At 44.1% G+C, this 24173-nt stretch overlaps 1 pseudogene; it reads right to left on the reverse strand.

Moving 5' to 3' along the window:
• The window catches only part of LOC119268397, a 6543-nt pseudogene extending 3134 nt beyond the window's left edge, over positions 1–3409 (reverse strand).
• Positions 3410–24173: the final 20764 nt, after the last annotated feature.

The following is a 24173-nucleotide window of genomic DNA, read 5'->3' on the forward strand; positions in this document are numbered from 1 at the left end:
ACAGGGACACCGCGTCACCCAAGCCCGCACGCTGCGCTGACCACCAGCTCCGCCCTGCACCACCAGCCCCCGGCCTCGGCCACGGGGAACGCCGGCGAAGGGAGCAGGCTGCCACCCCAAGGAAGCAAGATCTGAAGGTGGAGCTCCCTGGGACAGAGCAGCGCCGAGTCCCTGCCGAGCCGTCCGCGGCTCCGCACCACCCGCGCTGCCGCACTGCACACCCACTGCGTGGGCATGCCCACATCCGCGCGCGAGTCCCCGTCGCCAGTCGAGCGCCCCGCGCCGCCACGCCTGGATGAGAGGAGGGTGAGACGTCCCAGCCGCCGCCGCGCGGGCTTTGCCCGGCGACGCCTCCGGCGGCGGCGGGAGGAGGAGGACTGGAGGTGGGGTAGGTGGCGGCGGCGGCTAGGGTTTCTCCCAAGCCGCCCGCGGGAGCGACGCGGGAGCCTCTCCAACAAAATACTATCAGCGTTGAAATGTTAGGAAACATAGCTCCTATTCGGTCTTTGTGTTTCACAATATGCATTTTCAGTTGTGCTGTTTCATATATACACATTTTCTCAAATACAAACACCGGATATTTCACATTATCAACTACCAGTTTCCACCTATTTACATTCTTGAAACACGATCTGTCCAGTAACTCATTTGACAAAGAAAAGTGAATGTAAAATTAACTGGCGTGCATTACTGACATGATACGACAAAAATACCAACTCTAAAAAACATTTAGGCCTCCTTTGGTTCATAGGATTGGAAAATCATAGGAATAGGAAAGTCATAGGAAATGAGATGACATGCATCTCAAATCCTATGCATAGGAATAGAAAAAGAGATGCCCTTTGATTCACACCATAGGATTTTTTTCCATTGAGTCTAGGCTAATGTTTGTTTTCCTATGAAATGTGGAGGATAGGAAGAATTCCTCCATAGGAATAGGATTTCATTCCTACAAACCAAAGAGCTCTGAAGGAATTTTTCCTATAGAAATCCTATCCTATGAAAATCCTGCAAAATTCCTCCAAACCAAAGGAGGCCTTATCTGCTACATGATACTCCGTCGCAATGAGATTCATCGCAAATTTAAAATAACACACCAGGATCGCGATAATAGGTAATGTATGCAAACATTTATCCTAGAAAGTTATGAAGTGATTTATTACAATAACATATAATACATGGTCAACATTAACTGGGATAAAAGTTCTGGAAAAAAAATCACACCTTTGCCCGCCTTCGATATTACAGCCCGTGAATCGCCAACATTTGCCACATAGAGGTGGTTGCCAACAAAAATTGCTGTTGATGCAGTTGACCCAGCCTCTCTATGAATATTGGTTTCAGCATCCAAGAAATCTGAGTCAGTCTTCATATAGCTCTCACCTGGGAATTACCATTAGTTACTATGGTCGATTACCCTACTAGATGCACTGAATGATTTTGAAGTAACACTGATGAGTAAACATCATACTTATTGCTGTTTTTGTATCAGTAATGAAAGAGGGGTGTTTCAGGAGATTTTCAAATAAGTGCTCCTTGAGATACTCAGCGGCACATGAACCACCATGTCCTGTGATGACAAAATAACTTTAGTCTGAACAATAAACGAGACACAATGAAGTGTTTGAACGGTGAATTTCTCACCATCAAATACTCCAAAAAGGTTTATGTTTTTAGCATCCATTTTAGATGATCTCATGTCGTAGAAGTCTTCCATACTTGCTCTTCTCCCTCTCAAGCTAGAATATCCACAATACAAACTTCCATCCTCACTGCAACCACAGATGTTCGCAAGGGGAGAATTAAGGAATATAATAGAAGACGAATAGGCGTACTTTGCACCGATATGGATATGTTATCAATTAAGGACCAAGCCGTTTAGCATATATTTAGTCAGTGCAGTCCATTATCTTCTCTTCTTATCCATGATTCTAACAAAAGCAAGAATCAACAGCCAAAGGGTAGCAGCAATTTACAACAACTCATATGGTCTGATAATTGCTGACAAGAGCAAATCCAAGTGGTCGTTTATAGGTGCTTGATAGTGTCACAGTACCACACATCACCAAGCACCAGTTTAAAAGCAAATACTCAGTGTAGATACATTGTACAGATCGCACTCTGATTAAACCAACAACAAAAAGTATGCATTGTATTTTTGCTTAGTAAATGGTTCGTAGCAGCTTTTCACACAAAAAGGTTCAGTGAGAGAGATGGAGAGAGAAATAAAGACACAAGCAATTGACGCCCCCACTATCAATCACCTCCCAATCAACATCACACTCTTATGCATGATAAAACATAAACACCGAGTACTAATTACAGCATCTGTCTTCTGAGATGAGACATTTTTGCAATTTTCAGCAAGTTAGATAATTTTGGGGACATTGATGACTCAGAGACATGACTTCAATAGGTAACCTTTGAAAAAGTTTCTATAATCCAATTTTAAGAATTTCTAACCTTTTCTTCTGATAACGTCTATACTGTCAATGGTGATTGTGTCTCCTCAAAACCGTTGAAGTATGTACTTGACATTGGTACATCTACGCGGACTAGGAATTAGCATTTGTATCAGTGAATGAAATATAAAAGTATCAGATAATTGTTGTTGATCCTATACAAGAGTTAAAAATTAGAGAAGAGTGCTAGTTAAGCTAACTAAATACATGAGGGGTTTCTCTATAATCATGTAAGCATATAATCTATCTACATACACCCACCAATGGCCACATTACAAATGCGGCAACCAGCGATAACAAGTGACGAGGAACCAAGCTATGTATTTCCTTTTCCTAGTGACCATCTTACCCCAGGGAAGCAATGCCATTGTTTGGCCTAGATCCTCTCACTGCATGTTTTAATCAATATAAAAACTCTAACAAAATCTAGCATAGACCTAGAGAACGGTAGGGTCATCCAAGCATGATGTTACCTCTTCCAGCCGCCGCATGTGTGCCCCTTCTCGTCCTCCTTGGGCGCCCCCATGGCCGCCGCCGCCGTGGTCGCCTCCCCCACCTCTCTGGCTCCCCTTACCGCCCGAGCGGAGGATGGAGGATGAGGCTTCGACCATCGTCTTGGTGGCCCCCACGCGGAACCGGCGGTGCTTCAGCGGGTGCCACACGATCCTCTTAGTCTTAAAGCTCACTGGCCTAGGTGGCCGTGCCGCCCTCGCTATCGCCGCAGCGGGTGGAGACGAGGAGCTCGGGGCCTCCTGGTCCTTGACGCTGCCATCGGGCACCATCTCAATTGCCTCTAATGCCCAAAAATCAAGCTTCTCCGGAGGAGGGCGGCGAGCGTGGGTGAGCTGTAGGCGGCGGGGAGCGAGTTGAACCGATGGGAACGGGAGTCCGGCCGTGAATTCCCGATCCGCCTTCTGCTTCTTGGAAGAAATCGAGCCCCTGTTCCCCGTTCGGTTCTGCGGCTCCGACTCCCCCGATCGCCGCGGGCTGGCTTTGACGACCGGATAGGCTTGGCCCAGTCCGTTCCGCTGCAAAATGAGGCCTGAAGGCCCAGTTAAGGGCTCATTCGGTTTGAAGGAAATTAAAACGAAGGAATTAGTAGCATAGTTTTAAAAACCGAACCGGTAATCGAATCGGTAAGGCTGTCTGGTCAGGTTTTTACCGTTGGACTGCCAGTTCACCGGTTCGGTTGTCGGTTTGCTTTTGGGAAATTTTATCACATCATGGCAATTTTGAATATATATTTTTACTTTCTCACATGAAATTTTTATTATTAAGAGCATGGCGCTTTTATAATCAAGAGCATGATTTTTTTTATTATTAATATCATTAAAAATCTTTACCTGATAATAAAACGGCTATTGCTTCTGTCTGCCTGTTGTCAGATTTACCCGTGAAGTTATCAGTAATTATCCCCTACGCCATCGGTAGGTGAAAAAAAACAGTTTGTTTTTCCTTCTAAGTCGCCGCCGGCTTTATTGTTTATTTACAGCGAGGCCCCAAATGTTTCACATCCATCGAAGTAGTCTGGTGGATTGAGCCTAATATCTCCAAAGAAGAGATCCGAGTTTGAATCCTGGTTCTTCCTTTTTCGTGCATTTTCTCTTCAATTTTCATTGGCGTATGATAAAATTGCCTAGCCTAAGCCCATCTGTGCACAGTCTTGCAGTTTCGGCCCAGCTACTCTATTTTTAAACTCTTTTTTTCTTTTTTGACAGATTTAAATGCTTTAGAAAACATACATTTCAAATCCTAAATCCAAATTAAACAGTTATATATGGAAATCATTCAAAAGAATGTATAGATTCCAAATATGCTATTAACTAGATACATGTTTAGGGTGCACTCTTAATTAATACTTTTCTTTGTATGGTGTATATTGAAAATGCATATTATATATGTTTTCTACTCATTTAAATTGACTAGATAGGATAGTCTGATGCTCTTATAAAATCTAATATTGACGGCACAAGGGATGCATATGTGCTAACGGTGTGTCTAATAAATTGGACATACTTTAGTATATTATAAAATATCGTCCTACCTTTATGGTTTCGTGCAACACCACTTATCATGTTGTTTCTCATACGACAATGTGAAACATTTCAAGGGATTTGTCGATGTCGTTGAGTGTGTATGAGGGGTGTGTTTTTTTTCTCCCGTTGCAACTCACAGGCACGTATGCTAGTTATTATTAAGAGGATGATAGTTTTATTAATAAGATTTGTTATTAATAACATGGCAGATTGTTTTTAGGAGGATGCTCATTTTATTAAGAATAAATGAAAGTGCGTTATATCGACAAGAGGGGGGTGAATAGGCGATTTTTATGAAAGTCTTCAAAACGTGGAAGTTAAGAAGACAAACAGTAGAGATATGCCTATCACTATGCAGCGGAAGTTAGATTACACTAGTCAAGCCATGGTCAAGTATTCAATAGAGTGAAAGCACAATGACAAGTAGCTGCAGTGTAATAAGGATCAGGTAGGAAGAAGTTATGAAGTCAAACAAATCATATAGTTACGTTGTGAAGACAAAAGATATAGCAAGCATGCAATGGCTTCACAATGAGTAACAGTAAGTAAAAGGAAGTGAAGATGAAACCAGTGACTCGTTGAAGACAATGATGTGTTGGACCAGTTCCAGTTGCTGTGACAACTGTACGTCTGGTTGGAGCGGCTAGGTATTTAAACCTTAGGACACACAGTCCCGGACACCCAGTCCTGAACACGCAGCTCAGGACACCAAGTCCTCACCGTATTCTCCTTGAGCTAAGGTCACATAGTCCTCGCCCAATCACTCAGGTAAGTCTTCAAGGTAGACTCCCAAACCTTCACAGACTTCGTTCACTGGCAATCCACAATGTCTATTGGATGCTCTGAACGCGACGTCTAACCGTCTGGAGGATTCACAGTCCTCAAGTGTAATAAGTCTTCAGATCACACAGAGAAGAAGACTTAAGTGATGCCCAATGTTTTCTGGCTCTGGGTGGTTATGGCTTTTCTCCTTGCTAGGAATTTTCTCTCAAAGGCTTCGAGGTGGGTTGCTCTCAAACGACAAAAGCCGTGCACTAAAATCTGAGCAGCCGACCGTTTATGATTGTAGGGGGTGGGCTATTTATAGCCACTTGGCAACCCGACCTGATTTGTCCGAAATGACCCTGGGTCACTAAGGAACTGACACGTGTCTCAACGCTCAGATTTCAAACTCTCATGGCAACTTTACTTGGGCTACAAGCAAAGCTGACTTGTCCGGCTCTGGACAAGATTCGCTCTCATTGTCTTCACTCGAAGACATAGGTTTTTGGTTTAGTCATCACTTCAGTCATTCTGACTGGTTCTCCTGGATCCCACTTAACAGTACGATGGTTCCTATGACTCAACACAAAAGAAAATGAACTACGAAAGATCTAAGTCTTCGAGCTCCATAGGCTTCATAACATGCCTTCTTTTGTCATAGTCTTCAAAGTGAATATCTTCATATACCACATTTGACTTCAATGTCTTCATACATTTTTGGGGGTCATCTCTGGTAGTAAAACCGAATCAATGAGGGACTTCTACCTGTGTTATCCTGCAATTCTCACGAACACATTAGTCCCTCAACTAGGTTTGTCGTCAATACTCCAAAACCAACTAGGGGTGGCACTAGATGCACTTACAATCTCCCCCTTTTTGGTGATTGATGACAAACTAGTTGAAGTTTTCAACGGTGAATATAGTCTGTGAAATTTTAAAGGATAAGGAATTGTCTTCATAAGTTGCAAGGGCTCCCCCTGAAGATGTGCATATAAGTTAATTTGCTTTTGGAATGCAAATGCACATGGCAGGTTGTACTTGCGGAGATCCACTTCAGCTTATGATGACAATCCACTATGCATATGAATGTATATGAAGATGATGACATGCATAATGGAAAATGGACGTCTACAGAATGAGATAAGTGCAGAATTTATCGTCGCACATGCGGAATTTATCTTTGCAAACAAGGTGGCAAATGAGTAGCAGACGACCATCGAGTTTTAGTGTTACAACTCAAAGAACCAAATGAAGCAAAAATGAGAGTTGTAAGCACGAAGCAAAATATAGCAAAACATAAAGCACCCGCCCATATGGACCAGCTTGAAGACTATCAACCCATATGCTTCTCCCCCTTTTGTCAGCAAGGACCAAAAAGGTTTGAAGACATAGAGTGTCTACTCGTTCCCAGGAGCAGCAGGGTCGTTGGAGGTGTTTGGCGGTGCAGAAGAGCTTGGAGGTGCTGAAGCAGGTGGCGGTGATGTAGCATCGTCTTCTTCATCAATGATTCTGGCAGTGACTGTGGCAGCAGATGAAGAAAACTTAGAGTCTTCAAGTGATGGTGTGTTTCGCATCACAGCCCTTCTTGGAGGTGTGGTGTCAAACTTGAATCGCTCAGTGAAGCCATCCTCTTCAAGTTCAGCTTCAGTACACATCATTGATAGCCCTTTCCATGTACGACGACAGGTTTCATGAGTGACGAAGGCATTCTTGGTGGCAAAATTTCGAAGACGATTAACATCCACCAAGAGGCTTTTCATCTGACGCTTTAGCCAGTCGTGATGCCTGTCTTGTTTTTGATGAAGGGCCACAAGAAGCTCTCGGTCAGTAAGAACACGAGTGCGCTTCTTGGGTCTTGAAGCAGTTGCACTATCAGTGGCTTCAGTTGAAGCAGGGTGTGGCGCACGTGTAGTGCCAGCCAAAGGATACACCCTGGAGATGGCTTCAACACCTTCATCGTTCTGAGTGAAGCTTTGGTGTTCTGCATTCTGAAGACTCAACGGTTGCTTGGCAGGCTCTGGATATATAGCTTCAACAAAGGTATCCACATCTGGCAAGAAGATTCGATAGTTTCAGGCTGAGGGCTGATACAAGATCGCAGAGTGCAGTTTGATCAGCCTCATCACCCAAGGAGCATAGAACTTCAAACCAAATAAATCTGAGCCTGACGCTGCAAGTTGGCGTATGAAGAAATCCTGTGCGTTGAACCATTTGCCATGAAGGATACAAAATATCATAGTCTTCATTGCACCTTCGATCTTGGAATTTGGAGAGTGCCCTTTAATAGGCCAGAGAGTCCGCCGGATGATGTGATATATGGTCCTGGGCAGGAACTCAAAGTCTTCAATGAAGAACTCTGTTGGATAAGGAGCATCGTGGGGCAATGGCTTCATCATTGAGAGCATCTGACTCATGTTTGGTTCAGGCCTCTGGAATATGCTCTCAATAGCTTCAGCATGTAGTTGACATCCTTCCTCGTAGAATTCGCCAGGAGTGGGCAGGCCGGTGAGCTCAATGATATCAAATGCATTGGCTTCATGATGGACATTTCCGGTCATCCACTCCAGTACCCAAGTCTTCGGATCTCTGTTCTATCCTTTAATGTGGAGGGTGGCATAGAACTGAAGCAGAAGCTCTTCAGTCCAGTGCTCTTCATCTGTGACAAACGGCAGCAGACCCACTTGCTTAAAGCAATCCAAAGCTTCCTCTAAACAGGGCAGACCAGCAATGGCTTCAACATCAAGGCGCTTGTGCGGGAAGATGCGACCTTGATTGTATAGGATGCATGAATAGTAGCTGCGCTGAGGATAGCTCCAGAACCTATCTGATGAAATCCTTTCCCTTGAATAGGGGTTCTTGGAGTTATTGAAAAATGTATTGTCTGCCTTGAAGCTATTGATGTCAAAGGAGCTAGGTGCTGATGCAGGACCTGGGAACCTTGGCAGCCTTGGGACCGGCTTCTGGACATGAGGCCTGTGCTCAACATGGTAATCAAATTGAGGACCTGCAGCAGACTCAGGAACAGAAGTGTCTTGATCAGTAGCTTCGCTGTCTGCTGAAGCTTTTGGTGGGGAGGGCTCCACATTGGCTTCAGTGTTTGTTGTGGCAGCCTCAACATTTTCAGCCTCCACTCGACTAGCTGGAGGGTCAGACTTAGGCACGTTCTCCTGGAGAACTGCTTCAGAGTGTAGCGGGGGAGTAGGATCTTGTGGTACTTCTTCATTTTCTTCGGGTGATGCAGCCGGAATGTCTTCAGCACAGACTTGAGGCCTTGGACCTTTGCGAAGCCTGCGGAACGCAGACGACGCCTGTGATGTTGGAGCGGGCTGGGCCTCAAAGTCTTCTTCCTCTTGGGGGCGATCTGCCCATGACGCATCTTGTGCAATTGGCGTCAGAGGACGACCAATGCTGATTAGTTCGCTTTGTTCATTCTGAGGAAGGGCAGCATCATCTTGTATATTGTCCTGATGACCAATGTCTTCAGCAGCAATGGGGTCGGCTGCTGGTATGTCTTCAGCTTCAGGAGCCTCTGTGGAAGCAGGCTCATGAACTGTCAGTTGCCGTTCTGCGTTGGGGTGAACCATAGAGATATGTTCAACTATCAAGGGCTCTGTGGGAGCAGCCCGAGATTTCTTGATCTTTCGCTTCTTCTTGCCGGGGGCAGTAGGAGAGGCTTCAGAGCTTTTCCTTTTCCTTGCTTCAACCTCAGCAGTTCTTATCCTCTTAAGCTCTGAAGCTGTTGACCGGCTCTTTGGCTTCGAGCCAGTCGTTGCAGTTGCGAAGATAATTGGAACTGCTTCTTGCCTAGGTGCCTCTGGTTCAGCCATAGCAGGCTTTTTCTTCTTCTTCGCGGCCATCTTGGGGTCGATGCCAGGACGCCCAAGTGCCTTGCGCTTCTCAGCCTCATTGTAGGCTTGTACACATCTTTCAGCCAGAGACTTCATCCGCTCACGTGAGCCCTGAGCTTCTGCACGCTTCTTCAGAAAATTTTCTTTGAGCTCATGCAGCATGGTCTTGAAGCTCTTCACCTCTTATACGCTGAGCTTGGCCATATTCTTCTTGAACTGAGCTTTTTCATGATCAATTTTCTGCTTCAGTTCAACAATGCGTTGGGCAATGGCAAGTTCTGAAGCAATTGCGCCTTGGAAGGCAACGCTGAGGCCGACAGGCAGCTGCAGATCTTCGAAGCTTATGTCTGGTGTGGCAAACCATTCGTCGATGAAGTTGTGGATAATGGCGACATCAAAGAGAGGTAAATTGTTGAAGATTTCAGCTTCTTCTTTGCTTTTGATGAGCTGCTCTAGAACGTCATCTCCAAGATCTTCATCACTTGATAGATCAATGGCTTCACTGCGCAGAATGGCAGCAGCTGTGAGTTCTTTGCCGGTGTGTGGCTGAGGCACCTTGGCCTTCTGGGGCTTGGAGACAAGGGATACGTCTTCAGACTGCACACTGGCTTCAGGAGGTGCAGTTGCCAATGGCTTCGCCCTTGAGATTTTTGATGAAGGGGCCGGCTTTGAAGCTTTTGGCTTCTTCGACTGCTTTGGCTTCGGTACAGCAGGAGCTTCATCAGACTCAGAGTCAGCTGGGGGGTCATTCACGGTAGTCCCTTGGACTAAGATGCGGGTGATGAGGCCCTCAAGGTTGGCAGACGGACCAATGATATTGGGTTCTGCGTCACGTGTGCCATCTGCCCTTGGTGCTGAGGGATCAGGGTTGAAGTCTAACCCAAATTTCTTCTTGTTGAGCTTCGCTGATTATTGGGCAAACTGGAAGTTGCGCTTGAACAGATTGTCGTCACGACACCAGAGTAGTGACGATGGATGTGTATCATCAGGCTGTGGCCCACGAACCATGCATGGATAGAAGCTTTGGGCAATAGCTTCATCTCTGGTCCTGGGTATAAGGTTCTTGTATAAGATGTCTCCCCACGGACTTTTGATGGCACTTTTCTCAGCATACTCTTGGGTTGTGAAGCGATATTTGAACCATTGTTCAGCCCAATAGCGTCGAATCCATTGGATTCGGGACTTGCGCTGCCCATAATTCTCGGATCTGTTTTATACATTTCTGCCAGGTCTTCAGGCAGATCTTTGGAAGTTCCTCCACGTCTCTGTCTGCCCCCCTTCCTTGCTGCTGCTTCTGAAGCCATAAACTTTAACTTGAAAGGCTTCAAAGGCTTTCTTTTGCTGGACCAACAGGAACTGGCTTCAGGAGAATTTATGTGATGCTGTAAGAATTCTGCAAATGAATGCAGACTATGAGAACCGAAGGATTCTCCCATGGACATGTACCTGTGACAGCATTAAGGTACGAGGGAAGGGGAAGATGTCATATGCATTCTCAGAAGGTTTTGAAGATTAATCAGTTTAGAAGACATTGACCTCATCGTGCGAAGACATTCACTCGTAGATAAGATGTTGGTTCCAGATTTGTACGAACCCACAGATCAGTACAAGTGAGGAATCTAACTACTTCATGAAGCACAAGTGAATATACTAGGCATGTTATGAGATGCAGATAGAGAGATCCTACTTGTGTGAAGAGAAACTTCTTATGGTAGAAAGTGACAGAACCATGAGATCAACCGGGGCTGTAAAAAGAAGTTTTATTTACCACACTTGGAACTGCTAGACAGAGTGGGAGATGATGCCAAGCAGTTCAATCCTCCGTGCCCTAACTTGGCGACGGAAGACACCTATGGCGATGGCGAAGAGAACGATGTCCGCGGTCGGCGTGAGGACGGCGTCGGAGAGGTTGCGGCAGCGAAGCGCTTCGTCACCGGCGTCGTCGAGAGCTAGCGGTGGCGCTAGGGTTCGTGCGAGGGTGGAAGAAGAAGATAATGACCGCGGTAAGTGTGAATTTATAGGCTCAGGGGCGGCACTGTGCTATTACACAGGTGCCCCTGGCGATTCGCATCTGAGGAACGCGTGTCCAGTTTGCGGAAGTTTTGGGTTTGTTCCACTTCCCACGCACGCCTGGATTGTCGGGCGGTCGTTCTTGCTTCTCCGGATTTTATGTGGAGGAATGAGCATTGAAAACGGACTTTATGGTTGTCTCTATATCTTCTGCTGACAAGGACACAGTGAAGACATTCCACGGTTTCAATAGAGTGCATATGACTTGGAGAGATAGAGTTTGAGATAGAAAGCATAGAGAAGTTGGGGTCCGATCACATTCACTTAGTTCAAAAGATTCAACACGAAGATATAGCTATAAGTGAATGCTGTAGAGGACAGAACACTAGCATATATATATATATATAGTCAACATAGTGAAGATAATCATGAAAATATGTTGAGTTCGAAGCCAAATCAAATGTGAAGACATTGCAAGGTAACGCCATGAGTGAAACACTTCAAAATGGAATGTTTGGTGGTGGCGTTACCCACCGTATAGGAAGTATTAGACCCAGACATGGCGCACAATTATCGTGGCGCTCCGAAGTCAAATTCCACATTAATGTATTCACACTTAGAATGTATGTCTTCATTGATTGAAGATATACTTCACTTCGTGTGTTGCACATCTAAGTCATCAATATGCATAAGGGTTAGGATGTGTGCCTGATCACAGGACATTTGAGGATTCCAGGATATTTAGCTCACACCGTAACTTGCAAAACCTCTTCTCATCCAAGGGCTTGGTGAAGATATCTGCCAATTGCTCTTCAGTGTTGACGTGTATGATATCAATATCTTCCTTCACAACATGATCTCTGAGAAAGTGATGACGAATTTCAATGTGCTTTGTCTTCGAGTGCTGAACTGGGTTGTTGGCAATCTTGATGGCGCTTTCATTGTCGCAGTACAGTGGCACTTGCTTCAGATGAATGCCATAGTCCTTGAGTGTTTGCTTCATCCATAGAAGCTGAGCGCAGCAAGATCCAGCAGCAATGTATTCAGATTCAGCAGTGGAGAGAGATACATAGTTCTGCTTCTTTGAAGACCAACATACAAGTGATCGTCCCAGAAAGTGACATGTGCCTGATGTAGACTTGCGATCAACTTTGTCACCAGCATAATCAGCATCCGAGAATCCAACCGAATCAAACTCTAAGCCCTTTGGATACCATAATCCTAGAGTTGGGGTGTGAGCCAAATATCGAAGAATTCGCTTCACAGCTAAGTGATGCGACTCCTTTGGTGCCGCTTGAAATCGAGCACACATGCAAACACTAAGCATAATATCTGGCCTAGATGCACATAGATAAAGTAAAGAACCAATCATGGAGCGGTATACCTTTTGATCGAACTCTTTACCATTGTCGTCAGGACCCAGATGATGTTTGGCTGGCATTGGTGTTGTGAAGCCTTTGCAGTCTTGCATACCGAACTTCTTCAGGCAATCTTTGAGATACTTCTCTTGAGATATGAAGATGCCGTTGCGTTGTTGTCGTATTTGAAGACCAAGGAAGAACTTCAGCTCCCCCATCATGGACATCTGATATTGTTCTTGCATCATATATCCAAACTCTTCACTGTACTTCTGATTTGTGCAGCCAAAGATAATGTCATCCACATATATTTGGCACACAAACAGTTCACCATCATATGTCTTCGTGAAAAGAGTGGGATCCAGGGAACCAGGTATGAAGCCTTTGCTCTTCAGGAAGTATTTGAGTGTGTCATACCAGGCCCTAGGGGCTTGTTTGAGGCCATACATCGCTTTATTGAGCTTGTATACCATGTCAAGATGTTTTGGATTTTTCAAATCCAGGCGGTTGTGCAACATACACTTCTTCAATCTTGCCATTGAGAAAGGCACTCTTCACATCCATTTGATATAGAAGTATGTTATGATGATTTGCATAGGCCAGCAGTATGCGCATGGCTTCAAGCCTAGCCACAGGAGCAAACGTTTCATCGAAGTCAATGCCTTCCACTTGAGTATATCCTTGAGCAACGAGACGAGCTTTGTTTCTGACAACTTGACCATGCTCATCTTGCTTCTTGCGGTATATCCATTTGGTGCCTATTATGTTGTGCTTCCGTGGATCAGGACGCTTAACCAGTTCCCATACATTATTCAGCTCAAACTGTTGAAGCTCTTCTTGCATAGCTTGAATCCATTCCGGTTCCATGAAGGCTTCTTCAACTTTCTTGGGTTCTGATATTGAGACGAATGCGAAGTGCCCACAGAAATTTGCTAGCTGAGTTGCCCTTGAATGAGTGAGTGGACCAGGTGCATTGATGCTGTCAATTATTCTGTCAATCTGCACTTCATTGGCAACACGAGGATGTACAGGGTGAAGACTTCGCTCTTGCTGATCTGTGTTGTTGTTGGGAGGAATGTCTTCAGGCTGAGCATTGTCTTCATGTTGATCAGGTGCTGAGATGATAAGTTCTTCTTCAGGATGAGCTTCAGAAGGTATGATCTCTCCAGTTCCCATTAGCTTGATTGATTCACTAGCTGGAATTTCATCTAGCACATTTGGCAGTTGCTCTCTTTGTGAACCATTTGTCTCATCGAACCGCACATCCACTGTTTCAACCACTTTGTAATGAAAGAGATTGAAGACTCTGTAGGAGTGCGAATCCTTTCCATATCCAAGCATAAAGCCCTCATGTGCTTTTGGTGCAAACTTTGAGGTGTGGTGTGGGTCCTTGATCCAGCACCTTGCGCCAAATACTCTGAAGTAACTGACATTTGGCTTCTTGCCAGTTAGGAGTTCATAAGATGTCTTGTTCAGAAGTTTGTGAAGATAAACACGATTGATTGTATGGCATGCAGTGTCAATGGCTTCAGTCCAGAATTTTCTTGGAGTCTTGTATTCATCTAGCATCGTTCTGGCCATCTCAATGAGTGTTTTGTTCTTGCGTTCGACGATGCCATTCTGCTGTGGCGTGTACGGAGCTGAGAATTCATGTGTGATGCCCAAGGTATCAAGATATGTATCAAGGCCAGTGTTCTTGAATCCAGTGCCATTGTCACTTTTGATGTGCTTTATCTTGGCGCCGTAATTGTTCATAGCTCGATTGGCGAAGCGTCTGAAGACATGCTGCACTTCAGTCTTGTAAAGGATTATGTGTACCCAAGTATATCTAGAGTAATCATCAACAATGACAAAGCCATAGAGGCAAGCAATAGTAGTAAAAGTTGAGTAGTGAGTGGGACCGAAAAGATCCATGTGGAGCAGTTCGAAGGGTTGAGTAGTAGTCATGATTGTCTTCGAAGGATGTTTTGCCCTCGTCATCTTCCCTGCTTCACAGGCACCGCACAAGTGATCTTTCTTGAACTTGACGCCCTCGATGCCTATGACATGCTTCTTCTTCGCAAGGGTGTGGAGGTTCCTCATGCCAGCATGCCCAAGCCTCCGATGCCAAAGCCAGCATTCTGAAGCTTTTGCAAGAAGACATACTGCAAGTTGTGGCCCTGCTGAGAAATCTACCACGTACAGATCATCTTTTCGATACCCTTCAAACACTAGAGACTTGTCAGATTCCATTAGTACTAGGCAACGATATTTTCCAAACATTACGATCATGTTCAAATCGCAAAGCATTGAGACAGACATTAAGTTGAAACCAAGGGATTCAACAAGCATGACTTTATCCATGTGTTGATCCTTTGAGATTGCAACTCTACCTAGACCCAATACCTTACTTTTACCAGTGTCAGCAAATGTGATGTGGCTCTTGTCAGATGGACGTAAGGTTGAGTCCATAAGAAGACTTCTTTTGCCAGTCATGTGATTTGTACACCCACTGTCAATAATCCATTCTGAAGACTTTGAAGACGCTGGTGTCGTACCCTACAGTGCAGTTAGGGGGATAGGCTTCACGAAGAGAATTGTGAAGCAAAAACATTTGACGAACCAGTGGGTTATGAAAACTTAGATCCAGATTAGGACTAATAGGGAGAGTAGCATGTGATTCAGGAACGAAGTACATAATGATGCCATTCGGGCGTTTTATCTTGCGCCCTACAAGATTTTTAAGGTCCCTAGCAATAGCGTCAGAAGATTTTGGTTTTCTACTGGAGACCTTTCCCTGCAAAAGAGAGTTAAGCCTTCTTAACCACCCACATCTTCAAGGGTGGCTTAGAAGCAATAAGTCTAAGTGCAGCATCTGAGAATTTTGGCTTTGAAGCCTTAGCAAACAGTCTTGCAGGTGGACAATAGTACTCATAAGAATAAGCAGAATAATTTTTGGTCATATGAACATGACGGTTTGATGAACCGCTCTCATATTCATATGCCTGAGTATGGTTTCCCTGCAAAACATTTGCGTTACTGTGACTCAGGTGAGTCCTCTGTTTGTATGAAGCCTTTGGACCGTATGAAGCCTTTGATCTGAGGTTTGTCTTCTTCAAGTGAGGTGTCATGAAGACATTCATAGGAAGATTTTCCAGACACTTTTTTGGAACCCAGATCTTCTTCATAGGCGGTCCATTCCTGCAGTTAGTACCAATGTACCTGGCAAACACTTCACCATTCTGATTCTTAAACAGTATATAGTTTTCATCAAAGGATTCATCAATGATAATGGGGTTAGCACAAGTGAAGCCAGATAAATTGGATGGATCTGCTGAAGGTTCCTTTGCAGCAACCCACTTGGTTTTGGGGTACTGCTCAGGTTTCCAGTAAGAGCCATCTGCATTTATTTTCCTTACGAACCCAACACCCTCTTTCCTAGGGTTTCGGTTCAGAATCTGCTTCTTGAGGACATCACATAATGTCTGATGTCCTTTAAGACTTTTGTACATCCCTGTTTCAAGCAATGTCTTCAACCTAGCATTCTCATCAGCAATAGCAGTGGTATCCTCAGCAGAGGGGTTAGTTACCACATCAACAGTTGAAGATATTGCAACAGCAGTAGCAGTGGAACATTCAGCAACAGAAGTAGCATTATCACGCTCAATGCATTTAAGACATGGTGGTTCAAATCCTTCCTGAGCAGAACTGATCTGTTCGGTGCGAAGTGACTCATTTTCCTTTTGAAGATCTTCATGAGCCGCTCTCAATTTCTCAAGTTCTTGCTTCCTTTGAAGATAATCATAGGAAAGCTTTTCATGAGTTGTTGAGAGAGTATCATGACGATCTTCAAGTTCCTGATACTTAACATGAAGATTTTTTATATCTTCAATTAAGGATTCAGATCGAGTCATTTCAGCACCCAATAGATCATCGCTTCTGTCTAACAGTTTTTGAATATGTTCCATGGCTTTCTGTTGTTCAGTTGCAATTTTAGCAAGTGTTTTGTAACTGGGTTTTGAATCACAATCAGAGTCATTGTCGCTAGATGTTTGATAGTGAGTAGTGCGTTTGTTTACCTTGGCACCGCGTGCCATGAAGCAGTAAGTAGGAGTGGAGTAGTCCTTGTCATTTGCATCGGTGTCAGTGATGAAGTCATTGTCTTCAGTGTTGAAGATGGACTTGGCGACGTATGCTGTAGCCAGACTTGCAATGCCAGAATCAGACTCCTCCTCAGACTCCACCTCTGCCTCCTCAGAAGCGGACTCCTCCTCTGAATCCATTTCCTTGCCAACAAACGCACGTGCCTTGCCAGATGAGCTCTTCTTGTGTGATGAAGACTTTGAGGAAGACTTGGAAGAAGACTTTGTGTATTTCTTCTTCTTCTTGTCGTCTGAGTCATATTCCTTGCTCTTCTTCTTCTTTCCGTTCTCATTGTCCCACTGTGGACACTCAGAGATGAAGTGTCCAGTTTTCTTGCACTTGTGGCATGTTTTCTTCTTGTAGTCATGAGCAGATGCTTCATCATTCCTTGAGCTTGATCGTGAAGACTTTCTGAAGCCTTTCTTCTTGGTGAATTTTTGGAACTTCTTCACTAGCATTGCAAGTTCCCTTCCAATGTCTTCAGGATCATCAGAACTGCTGTCAGATTCTTCTTCAGATGAGGAAACAACTTTTGCCTTCAAGGCACGAGTTCGCCCATAGTTTGGACCGTAGATATCTCTTTTCTCAGAAAGCTGAAACTCATGTGTGTTGAGCCTCTCAAGTATGTTAGATGGATCGAGTGTCTTGAAATTAGGACGTTCTTGAATCATCAGGGCTAGGATGTCAAACGAACTATCAAGTGATCTCAGCAGCGTCTTGACGACTTCATGTTTGGTGATCTCAGTAGCGCCAAGGGCTTGAAGCTCATTTGTGATGTCAGTGAGTCTGTCAAATGTGTGCTGGACATTCTCATTGTCATTTCGCTTGAAGCGGTTGAAGATATTACGAAGGACACTGATTCTTTGATCTCTCTAGGTTGAGATGCCTTCATTGACCTTGGAGAGCCAGTCCCAGACCAGCTTGGATGTCTTCAAAGCACTCACACGGCCATACCGTCCTTTGGTCAGATGACCACAGATGATGTTCTTGGCAGTAGAGCCCAGTTGAACGAATTTCTTGACATCAGCAACAGTGACACCTTCTTCAGCCTTGGGAACGTCGTTCTCGACGACATACCATAGGTCGACGTCAATGGCTTCAAGATGCATACGCATCTTATTCTTCCAATAGGGATATTCAGTTCCATCGAAGACGGGGCACGCAGCAGATACTTTGATTATCCCTGCAGTCGACATAGCTAAAACTCCAGGTGGTTAAACCGAATCACACAGAACAAGGGAGCACCTTGCTCTGATACCAATTGAAAGTGCGTTATATTGACTAGAGGGGGGGTGAATAGGCAATTTTTATGAAAGTCTTCAAAATGTGGAAGTTAAGAAGACAAACAGTAGAGATATGCCTATCACTATGCAGCGGAAGTTAGATTACACTAGGCAAGCCATGGTCAAGTATTCAATAGAGTGAAAGCACAATGACAAGTAGCTGCAGTGTAATAAGGATCAGGTAGGAAGAAGTTATGAAGCCAAACAAATCATACAGTTACTTTGTGAAGACAAAAGATATAGCAAGCATGCAATGGCTTCACAATGAGTAACAGTAAGTAAAAGGAAGTGAAGATGAAACCAGTGACTCGTTGAAGACAATGATGTGTTGGACCAGTTCTAGTTGCTGTGACAACTGTACGTCTGGTTGGAGCGGCTAGGTATTTAAACCTTAGGACACACAGTCCCGGACACCCAGTCCTGAACACGCAGCTCAGGACACCAAGTCCTCACCGTATTCTCCTTGAGCTAAGGTCACATAGTCCTCGCCCAATCACTCAGGTAAGTCTTCAAGGTAGACTCCCAAACCTTCACAGACTTCGTTCACTAGCAATCCACAATGTCTCTTGGATGCTCTGAACGCGACGCCTAACCGTCTGGAGGATTCACAGTCCTCAAGTGTAATAAGTCTTCAGATCACACAGACAAGAAGACTTAAGTGATGCCCAATGTTCTCTGGCTCTGGGTGGTTAGGGCTTTTCTCCTCGCTAGGAATTTTCTCTCAAAGGCTTCGAGGTGGGTTGCTCTCAAACGACAAAAGCCGTGCACTAAAATCCGAGCAGCCGACCGTTTATGGTTGTAGGGGGTGGGCTATTTATAGCCACTTGGCAACCCGACCTGATTTGTCCGAATTGACCCTGGGTCACTAAGGAACTGACACGTGTCTCAACGCTCAGATTTCAAACTCTCATGGCAACTTTACTTGGGCTACAAGCAAAGCTGACTTGTCCGGCTCTGGACAAGATTCGCTCTCATTGTCTTCACTCGAAGACATAGGTTTTTGGTTTAGGCATCACTTCAGTCATTCTGACTGGTTCTCCTGGACCCCACTTAACAGTACGATGGTTCCTGTGACCCAACACAAAAGAAAATGAACTACGAAAGATCTAAGTCTTCGAGCTCCATAGGCTTCATAACGTGTCTTCTTTTGTCATAGTCTTCAAAGTGAATATCTTCATATACCACCTTTGACTTCAATGTCTTCATACATTTTTGGGGGCCATCTCTGGTAGTAAAACCGAATCAATGAGGGACTTCTACCTGTGTTATCCTGCAATTCTCACGAACACATTAGTCCCTCAACTAGGTTTGTCGCCAATACTCCAAAACCAACTAGGGGTGGCACTAGATGCACTTACAATAAGATGGCAGTTTTATTATTTGAGAGCATGATCTTTTTATTATTAAGAGTTAGGATAGAGGTATTTTTATTATTAAATGGATGCTATTTTTACTATTAAGAGGGTGACATTTTTGTTTTTTGCAACAAAAAAATTGTGTTTGGACCATGGAAAATCTATTAGACTTATCTAGATAAAACATTTTTTAAAGTTTAGCATGATATTTTGTATAAAATAGAGCATGGCAGTTGTAAATTATGTTTTCTTTTTGTCTTTTCTTGTATCAGGTTTTTTTACATTTTTAGAGACCTTTATTTACAGTCCTTTAATTTATGTTCTTTACTTTTAAGTTTTTATTACTCTCGTTGCTACAATCAATCCTTTTGGGGGTTTTGATAGTGCACTTTCTTCACAAAGGTCCAATTTCCATCCTCTCTTTGGGAAATAATTCTTCAATTCTCTACATTTTAAGATAAACCATAATTAATTGATGCAAAGATTGTTGGAAAACCGTAAAAGTGTAATATTTACCATCTAAAATTGTGATGCAATATATGAAGTATCATCTATTGCGCCAAGACAATCATGTGATGGCATGAAAACATATTTTTACTACTCTATGACAACATTACAAGCATGTTATGTCATGAACTACGAGCAGTGCTCACCTTGAAATACGATAACATCTTGGGCTTGTATGAACCTTGTTAGGAGTGTGCCCTCTTGGTGGTTGATCATCTTTCTTCTAAGCTTCCCGTTAGCATTACACGGCTTGCTTGAAATACTTGAAAATGGTGTCCATGGATCTCCTGAATGTGATGTGCACAGCCTTCTACCACAGATGACCTACACCATGAAAGAACATGACAACTTGCTCTTCCACAGAGGTGTGGATGCTATCTTCTAGCTTCCCTCTATTCCTAAGTGTCTCCACAAGCATAGAAAAAGGTGCTCTTCGGATACGAAGCATGTTCACAACCTCTATGGTGTTGCTGTTGTAGATATAATTCAGATTCGCCATATTCTCCCTATATCGGATTAACATTGGACCATAACAAATGATAGGTTTATCACTCCGACGAACAAATCTCTTCTCCTGTGGACCAACATGAGCTAGGCCCGAATCATAACTATGAGTGTTGTTGCGTGAACAACCAGATTCATTTGTTCGTCTATAACGACCTAATGGCAACATTAGTGTTGCAGTAAACAATGGTAAAATCGAGCAACATTGTACCTAACGAACTAACATAGGAAGGGGATTGTATGGTGCTTACCCACTTTGGAGCCGACAACCCGCCCATGGCGAAGATGAGGAGGACGAGATAGAGTTAGAGATGAAGGGGAGAAGTAGGTCTTGCTGCCAGAGATCAAAGTAATCCGTCGCCGCCACTTCCACAGACCCGAGTTGCCGCTGGTGCCAAGAACTGAGGCTCGATTTGTTCTAGCACTAGAGTGAGCGAGTAAATAGGGTGTGATGTTAGGTTTTGCGCCATATTTTGGTGTCCAACCATCTCCGCGCACATTCCTCCCTGCATCGCCACGTACGTCGAGCCCCCTTTTACTCTCGACTCAGCTTGGCTCGCTGGAAACAGCTATTTTGAACGTCTTCTTAGGCTTTGTCCATTGCAAGGTGTAGAAGTGCATGCTCTAGCCATTTCAACCAAATGACTGATCTGATGAAAGAGACTAGATAATACATTTATACGTCAACACAAGGTGCTTAGAGGAGGTGTTTAGAAAAATAAATCAAATTTTCCTGAGTAGAGTAAAGCATGATGGATTATGGATGGTCTTAGGCCCATATAAGAAAATAACCCCTTGTTAATCTCTAAGGCCCATGAATGTGCATGGTAAGTGGTGAGAAGTTTGATGGGAAGTTTAGAACCATACTACTACAGTAGGAAGAGTGATACCTCTTTATAAGGACTGCTCTACCACTTACTATTGGGAGCTTGAGAATAGGAGATGTACACACGCGCTCCTCCTCCGCCGCCCGCCTCGTCACGACGCGCGCGCGCGCCGCGGGTTGCGGGAATGAGCCGAACCGAAGCTTATTGTAACGCACAAAGATGCGGCTATATCTCCCACATGTCAGGGCACGACTTAGAGGCATAACCGCATTTTGGTCTTGTCGCAAGAAGGGTCATCTTCACACAATCCCATGAACAAGAAAGAGTAAATAGTTGGCTTACAATCGCCACATCACACAATGATCAAATAATTCATACATCATTCAGAGTACACACATAGTCTGACTACGGACGAATCCAAATGAAAAGAAGACAACCCCAAATGCTAAATCCCGATCGTCCCAACTGGGCACCACTACTGATCATCCGGAAACAAAACATAGTAACGCCCAAGGTCTTCGTCGAACTCCCACTTGAGTTCGGTGGCATCACCTGCACTGGTATCATCGGCACCTGCAACTGTTTTGGTAGTATCCGTGAGTCACGATGACTAAGCAATCTCAAAAACCGCGAGATCAAGACTATTTAAGCTTATGGGTAGGATGTGGTTATAAGGTGGAGTTGCAGCAAGCGCTAAGCAAATATGGTGGCTAACATACGAGTACAATACTAAGAAGAGAAACTACACAACGGTCGTGAAGCTAGAAGTGATCAAGAAGTGATCCTGAACTACTTACGTTCATACATAACGCAACCGTGTTCACTTCCCGGGCTTAGCCGAAAAGAGACCATCACGGTTACACACGCGGTTGGCGCATTTTAATTAACTCAAGTGTCAAGTTCTCTACAACCGGATATTAACAAATTACCATCTGCCACATAACCGCGGGCATGGCTCTCGAAAGTTTATACCCTGCAGGGGTGTCCCAACTTAGCCCATCACAAGCTCTCACGATCAACGAAGGATATTCATTCTCCGGACTAACCCAATCAGTCTCGGAATCCGAGTTACAAGACATTTCGGCAATGGTAAAACAAGACCAGCAAGACCGCCCGATGTGCCGGCAAATCCTGACATGAGCTGCACATATCTCATTCTCAGGGCACACCAGATGGGACAAGCTACAAGTAAAACCAACCCTCGAGTTTCCCCGAGTTGGCCCCGCAGGCTGCCCGGTTCGGACCAACACTCAGAGGAGCACTGGCCCGGGGGGTTGAATTAAGATAATCCTTGGGTTAATTACTCCCTAGGCAAAAGTTTAGTTGTTATTAGGAAAATGGTAAAACCAAGGTTGGGCCTTGCTAGAGGAGTTTTATTCAAAACGAACTATCAAGGGAGTCCCATAACCCCAACCGCGTAAGGAACGCAAAATCAAGGAACATAACACCGGTATGACGGAAAGTAGCGCGGCAAGACTGGAACAAAAGATCGAGCAAAAGGCCAAGCCTTCCACCCTTTGCCAAGTATATAGATGCATTAATTGAATAAGAGATATTGTGATATACCAACTTATCCATGTTCCAAACATGGAACAACCTGCTCTGCACCTGCAACTAGCAATGCTATAAGAGGGGCTGAGAAAAAGCGGTAACATAGCCAAACATTGGTTTGCTAGGAAGGTGGGTTAGAGGCTTTACATGGCAATATGGGAGGCATGATAAACAAGTGGTAGGTAGCGCGACATAGCGATAGAGCGAACAACTAGCAAGTAAAGATAGAAGTGATATCGAGGGTAATGATCATCTTGCCTGCAAAGTTCTCAGGGTTGTCGAAAGCTTGCTCCTCGTAAACGTACTCAATAGGATCCTCATTCACGAACTCGTCTCCCGGCTCTACCCAAAGCAAGAACATAAGCAACAAAACAACAATCAATCATAGTGCAATGCACAAGCAACATGATGCAAGACATGACATGGAATGCAAGGTATGATGTGCAATGCATATGGGTACTCTGAAAGGGAAAAGATGATCATGGCATCAACTTGGCAAACCAAGCATGTCACTGGAAAGATTGAGTGATTTCGGATACGGATCAATGAAAACGGATGCATGGTTTGCAAATTACGAGCAAAGCAAGAACGATGCAAAACTGCGCTAACAACATCATAGCACTTAAGATGCATCAAGAAACTATGCTACAGCACTCCAACATAGCAACAAAGCACATTGCAGTGAAGTACAGGTGAAGCTCTACGAATCATGAGCACTAAGCTCATGCTAGAACTCACAAGAACAAGCCTAAAACAGCATGGCAAAAATGCAAATGACAACAGTTTCACAGACTTAGTGAAAATACTAAACATGGCATAAACAGCATCAGGCAGCGATGTTTAGAGCTAGCAAATAACATGCTACAGGATCATAACATGGCAAGAAAGAGCATTGCATGCCAGTACTAAAGGCAATGAATAAAACTCCATTACTGAACTTTAGCCAAAGATGCACAGAATAGATGGTAGCATCAATGCAAGCATGGCAAGTGATATGAACAGTTTCAGACTTAGAAGAAAAACATAGCATGGCAGAAACAGATCCATGATAGCAACTTTGCAAGCTCATGCCACTCACCATAAAGCATTTCATGGCATCACAAGGTAACCAACAGTAAGAAGGCACATTTATGAAGCTAAACATGGCAAGAGCAAGTTCATAGGGTGCATGGATCACTAAGAAAACACATGGCAAAAATGAACTTCATGTTAACAATCTGCTAGCAACAATATTTAGCAAAAGTAAAGCATGGTAATGACAAGCTACCCTATCCCATAATTACGACCAGAGGCATGAATGGATAGAGCATAATCATATCTTCAAAACACTCTTAATGAACTCCATCAAAATATGCATGGACCTACTTGTGGCAACAAGTCAACATAGCAACATATTGTAACAGGAAAAGACTTAGCAGAAAAACTTAGTGTCTGAAATCAGCAACATCATGTGGCCTACTTTTCATGCTTGTGATAGTCACCATAGAGCTCACAAAATACAAGGCTTGCACCACTGTAAAGATGGCATGAAGGTGCTCCTAAAATATG

Source organism: Triticum dicoccoides, chromosome 3A, assembly GCF_002162155.2.
Source record: "Triticum dicoccoides isolate Atlit2015 ecotype Zavitan chromosome 3A, WEW_v2.0, whole genome shotgun sequence".
Taxonomy (NCBI): Eukaryota; Viridiplantae; Streptophyta; class Magnoliopsida; order Poales; family Poaceae; genus Triticum; species Triticum dicoccoides.